This window comes from Lethenteron reissneri, unplaced genomic scaffold, assembly GCF_015708825.2.
Source record: "Lethenteron reissneri isolate LAM-NWPU_2019-01 unplaced genomic scaffold, ASM1570882v1 scaffold_1518, whole genome shotgun sequence".
Taxonomy (NCBI): domain Eukaryota; kingdom Metazoa; phylum Chordata; class Hyperoartia; order Petromyzontiformes; family Petromyzontidae; genus Lethenteron; species Lethenteron reissneri.
The window spans coordinates 1-6,756 of NW_026891243.1; positions in this window are offsets into that span (position 1 = coordinate 1).

The following is a 6,756-nucleotide window of genomic DNA, read 5'->3' on the forward strand; positions in this document are numbered from 1 at the left end:
CCCGTACCCATCAACCCAATAAGGTTTACCCCGTATTCTTGTACAGGGAAATAGTTTCAGGTCCATACAGCAACATTTTTTGGTCTATTTGTGTTTCTCCCTTGTGATGGGATTTTGTAGGATAAACGTTGAGATTTATAAGAGCAAAGGGTGGCCAATAAGGTCCGAATTGGTCTGTAATTAGGCACCAAGCTGTTGAACAGAGAAATATATACCCATCATTAATTTTGTGAGTTTTAATTAATACCAATATTAGTGGAGGGGGGGGGATTTGCCATCGAGATCCGCGGGGAAATGGAAAATTCTTGAAGCTTTCGTGACTGCAAGGATTCATACTCTTTAGTTTTTTCGGTAAAGTCACGTAGGCAAAACAATACAATAAATGAAAACTTTTGTGCCTTTTTACACCTGATGAGGGAAAATTGTGTTGCCTCCGAAATGTCGTGATTTAATTTAGTTGTTTTCATTTATTTTATTGTTTTACCTACGTGACTTTACCGAAAAAACCAAAGAGTAGAAATGGAAAATTTTGTTGTTAATCATCGGCAGCCATCTCGACGCCCGTCATCATCGCGAACAATCGAGAGAACGACGTCGACTTGAGCTAACTAAACAACTCTAATTCTAGATTTGAAGCTTTCGTGACTGCAAGGATTCATACTCTTTGGTTTTTTCGGTAAAGTCACGTAGGTAAAAATAAAAAATAGAAATAAAATAATAAATCACGTTTCGGAGGCAACACAAGTCTCCGTCATCAGGTGGGACCGTCACAGCTAAATTTACTGTATCAAGTGAGGCAAAATTCCAAGAAACAAGCTCTTAAAATAATATTAAAATAATAAATCACGACGTTTCGGAGGCAACACAAGTCTCCCGTCATCAGGTGGGACCGTCACAGCTAAAATTACTGTATCAAGTGAGGCAAAATTCCAAGAGACAAGCTCTTAAAATAATAAAATATTATAATAATATTAAGATAATAAATTATGACGTTTCGGAGGCAACACAAGTCTCCGTCATCAGGTGGGACCGTCACAGCTAAATTTACTGTATCAAGCGAGGCAAAATTCCAAGAGACAATCTCTTAAAATAATAAAATATTATAATAATATTAAAATAATAAATCATGACGTTTCGGAGGCAACACAAGTCTCCGTCATCAGGTGGGACCGTCACAGCTAAATTTACTGTATCAAGCGAGGCAAAATTCCAAGAGACAAGCTCTTAAAATAATAAAATATTATAATAATATTAAAATAATAAATCACACAACAACAAATAATTAACAACAATTATCTCAGACTCGTGTGCGTGTTGTATTTCTTAACGCCACGTGCTTGAAAAACTCACAGCGGACGCAGTTCCGGCATCGCCTTGCGCATGCGCAGGAGGTGGTGCGGCCTCGTCGCCACGGCCGCGCCCGCGGGCACGCGCGCGGCCCCTCCCAGGCATCATCTTGAGGCCGCCTTCTAATTATTATTTTTAAAAGACAACAAGACGTGTAGAAAAAAACAATAACGAGACACACCGATTAATGTTTCAACGCAAGCGAGAAACGAGAAAATCGCGACGACGTTTCACCACACGCGTTCCATTTAAAATTGCGCCAAACCGCGACATCTACCGTTCAATATATTTATTTAAAATTCCGCATTTAAAACAAACTTTTAAACGTCTCGTTCACATCGCCGCATTAAAACGAGCTGGTAAAAGTGACACTTTTCATGAGAAATCGAATGTTTATCGCCTCACAAGTTTTCGCCCGCGACTTTATGAAGAGGAAATTTTCGCAGTCGCCGAGGAGTGCGTCCACGTGCGGCCCCGCGCGTTGTGAGCCTCAGCACCCCTCCCCCCAGCCAGCCTTATATAGAGCAGCTTCACATTGGCTCCGCGATTAATGTATCCTTCCGCGATGCGATATAATCCCCCGCTCTCCACGCCCATCACCGTTTCAAGAGTCCCGTTCATTTTACTTTTCGAACAGTTATGTATGTTGGCAGTGTTTAGAATATCGTGAAATGTACGTAGTATATATATATTTTTTAAAAATTCATACTTTACAGTATAATACGTAGAGATAGTCCGGTCGGAAGACCAGACCCCGTCACAGAAATGTGGAATGGCCACGACTATGTTTTCATTAGTTGGGCTGAGCCGAACTCCAGTGTGCGTTTTACCAACTTATGTCTATGAATTGTATGGGTTTATTGTACAACTAGGGGTATATTGTAAAGGCGTAAATATTCGCCCCATTGCCAAAGCAATTCAGATTTTAACTTGCCGGGATGCAGATTCGATTATTCGATTAAAAGAATCGAACAAAATGTTGAAACATTTTGAATTTAGAGGCCTCTAGTGGCTGTAGATGGAACTAATAAGAGATCTAATTACAATACAGTTCTGGATTTACAGTGAAAATGTCGATTATTGCGCTATTCATGTTTTTGTTTTTTGTTTGTTGCGGTTGCACCCGATTCAAAAGCCGAATGGCTCACAGGGCTATACCTAATCAATGAACTTGATGCAAGTAACTCTTAATAAGGGTTGCCACCTTTACCGCTGAAGATCAAACCGAGATATTTCTCAGCCACCCATCATATATCCGGTACATATAAACGTATACCGCACAAATATTGATGCCAATCTCCAAGATTATCCGGGTCAAACCGGGACGGGTGGTAACCCCACCTATAACGTATGCGACACGGATCCAACTGCCACGTGTAATCATACCTGTCCACCCCTTTATCAGTGCCCTACCTTATTGCAGACCAATTCAGACATTATTGGTCACCCCGTGCTCTTATAAATCTTAACGTTCATCCGACAAAGTCGCATCACAAGACAGAAACACAAACAGACGTTTTATTTTAAAAAATTGCCCGTATTGAAACTGCTGTACGCCGTATAAATAAAAAAAAACTCAATTTCCATGTACAAGAATACGGGTAAACCGTATGGGTTGACACGGTATGTGGAGTAGTCACACTCGGTAGAGAATTCAAGGTGGTGATTTGCGTTGATGGACGACGCATTACATTATATCTATGGGACCTTTTTTTTTGGTAGTGTCAAAATGATGGAAAATACAAGATTAGCTTTTACCCTTTCCATACCTGTCAACCCATACGGGTTACCCGTATTATTGTACAGGGAAATTGAGTTTTCAGGTCCATACGGTGTACAGCCGTTTCAATACGGGCAAAACCAATTATTGTCTATTTGTTTGTGTTTCTCCCTTGTGATCAGACGTTGTAGGATGAACGTTGAGATTTATAAGAGCACGATGTGACCAATAAGATCTGAATTGGTCTGTAATAAGGTAGGGCACTGATAAGGGGTTGACAGGTATGTTAACGAAATATAAATGCAGTATATAAATAAGCAATGTGACGATGTGGATGCGGAACCGGTTTTTATTTGTAGTACGTTACATTATTAATGTGTAAATAACAACATTTTATGTTCAAGTCCCTGACCTACAGCGCATAGCTGCATAGGGCATTGTATTTATAGATACTCCACTAAAATAATAGGATGTTTAGAAAACATTTACTTTCAAAGCCCCCACGTGTCTCCCACCAATGTCAATACACTCGTTACATCTTTAAATCCCCCTTTGATGTATGGAGCCATTATTTTCACAAGACAGTACAGTTATTAAGGTTGAGAAGTAAGAAGGCCGTTATAAATCGGTCGGGGCATCTACATGTAAAAACAACCCTGTTAATATGTAATGACATCGGGGATGTCACTACATGGTGCCGGCCTGAGAGGGCCGTGGCGTGCGATGCGATGCACCGTCATCGCGTACACCCCGTGGTGGTTGTGGTACCAGCCCCAGCGGGGCTTGGTGAGCGCTGGGATAGTGCGGGCACCACGCATGGTGTGCGGTGAGGGCTCCCACAGCGGGAAATGGGAGAGTGTCAGCCCAGGGGCAGGGTTGCCCCGGGACATGGCACTCTGGTTGACCCCATAGACACGTGATCCGGAGTGTCCACAGAGAGGCCCCCAGGTGGAGGGGGGTGGGGCTAGGGGGTGATCACGTGTCCGGGGAGAGCTCTCCAGAGGGATCGAGAGACAGCTAGAAAGCTCGAGAAGGTGGGCGGGTCTAAGGGAGAGGCGCCCCGACCTGGGGGGATATAAGGTGGGTCCCTGAGAGGGACCGGGGTCGCTGCATTCTACAAGCTGAAGCTCCACGTCTACAAGCTGGAAGCTCTACGTCTACAAGCTGGAAGCTCTACGTCTACAAGCTGAAGCTCCACGTCTACAAGCTGGAAGCTCCACGTCTACAAGCTGGAAGCTCTACGTCTACAAGCTGGAAGCTCTATGTCTACAAGCTGGAAGCGCCACGTCTACAAGCTGGAAGTTCTACGTCCTACGAACCATCAACACGTGGTCGGGGACCCGAGTGAGGGTCTGACCCTTCGTAACTGTAACTCCTACGTATAATGTAGTTAGTTGGGTGGTCACCACCCTAGGCTGTATCTGGTGAAGGGGCAGTTACCCCTTTGTGTCAGCGGGTTGATGTTACAATATAAGTGTTGCCTCTAAAGAACGTCTGCAACTCAGTTGGACTCACTACACATATACCACATTCTATAACGGTGGCTGTCTTTAAATTGGAACTGGATGGGGGTTTATTTTTGTTGGAGGGATCAGCTGTTGGAAAGTCCACATTCCCCTGGAAAGTGGCCAGTTGACACATTGAAAACCCACTGTTGACTCCTCACAAAGTGATATCTAATGTCTTGATCGAAGAATTCTGGGCTGAAGTAACCCTGATATATGAACTTATGACCATCACATTTAGCACGTCAGGAAGCCGTTATCTTAAAATAGTCATTTTAAATGGCATCGCATTTAAGTAGCCATAAAAGCCTCACTAAGATTCAATACTTTTTTTCCGGGATGGTTTCCCCTTAGGATGTTTGGCCATTTCCTTTTAACAAGTAGAGTGTTTGGTGTTGGAAAACACGAGGAGCACCCGGAGAAAACTCACCATTTATTTAAAGAAAGAATACTCACAGGACTAAACAAATAGGTCAAGAAATGCACTTTCTGTGCTGCCACCTGGCCACGTCCCTTGAAAAAAGGAGTCTTAGTGTCAGTGAATTTGCACTTGGTTGTGTTTTTTACACTAAAAGGTTTAAGTTGGTTTTGGACGTTTCAAAAATCTTCATTATCCACCAACCCTTTGCCTCCAAAGCTCTAGAATACAGGCATCTGCCACCACAACACCCAGGGTTTTGTCAATATAGATTTTCTTATCCCTTCAAATGAACGAACTTAACTGTAACACATGGAATCCACTTTTTTTACATGAAAGCCCTCTGTAAATTGTGTTAATACTGAAGTGTAATTACAAACACCTAAATAATGTGTAAAAAATATTAAGCCAAGTTCTCCAATTATAGCAACATATAGCAACCTCCAGGCAGAAACATTTCAAAATCTTATTAGTATTATTGTTGTGATATATTAAATACTGTACATGTTTCACGTTGGTTAAAAGCGTCTGTACACTTTTATCAAGTGAGCTATAAATAGAAATGTTGAGATGCAATTTACAGTCCAGTAATTGGAAGAGGTTTTCAGGTGTTAATAGAAAAAGGTGGGAAGCTTTCTGGAACAACAACATGACACTTATTGCTGTATTTGTGAGCTTACATCAGGGGAGTTCCCTGTGACGAAAGAACCCAGAATGCACCAAATCTAGTCAGATCTTGAAAGATAAGCTGGCTTAAGCCTGAATACTAATTTCATGAGCGACTACCACGCATAAAACATATTCCTGCGGAGGGAGCTGGTAGGAACGTTGGTTTGCTTGGTCAATGGCCAGGGTCAACGGCGGCGTGGTGTATTCCGCAAATATGCCCGACTGTGAGAGCGGGCACAAGCCGGCGTGAGTAGGTTAAACGTTGAGTTTTATAAGGGCACCACGGGGTGACCAGCCCCTCCCCACCCAGCCCCACCCCTCCCACACCCCACCCAGCCCCACCCTTCCCACCCAGCCCCTCCCCACCCTCCCCACCTAGCCCCTCCCCACCCTCCCCACCCAGCCTTCCCCACCCTCCCCTCCCCACCCAGCCCCTCCCTCCCCACCCAGCCCCTCCTTGCACGACGGACGGACACAATAATCCCCTGTGGGCTGGTGTAACCAGGTTCCTACCAGTAACAGATGTTGTAAGTTGCCGCAGTACGACAATGTGTATGCTTGTGTAAAGTAGTAACTCGGCGGGAGACGTCTTCACGGGTAGCACACTCTTTATTTTCACCAACTTGTAGTTACACGGATGACTAACACCCACTTCGTTACACGGGTGACTAACACCCACTTAGCTACTCGGGTGACTCACACCCACTCAGCTACACGGGTGACTAACACCCACTTCGTCGCACGGGTGACTAACACCCACTTAGCTACTCGGGTGACTCACACCCACTCAGCTACACGGGTGACTAACACCCACTTCGTTGCACGGGTGACTGACACCCACTTAGCTACTCGGGTGACTCACACCCACTCAGCTACACGGGTGACTAACACCCACTCAGCTACACGGGTGACTAACACCCACTCAGCTATACTGACACGGGCTCTTACGCCCCGTAGCCTTCCGGGACACACCCAGCCGGGGGTGCCCGTCTCGGCTCTGGGTACCACCGTCCCGACCCACACGGGCGTCGGACTACGGGTCCCCCAGTCTCGGCTCCGAGCCACACAGGGCCCCGGTCCTCACAAGGACGGCGGGA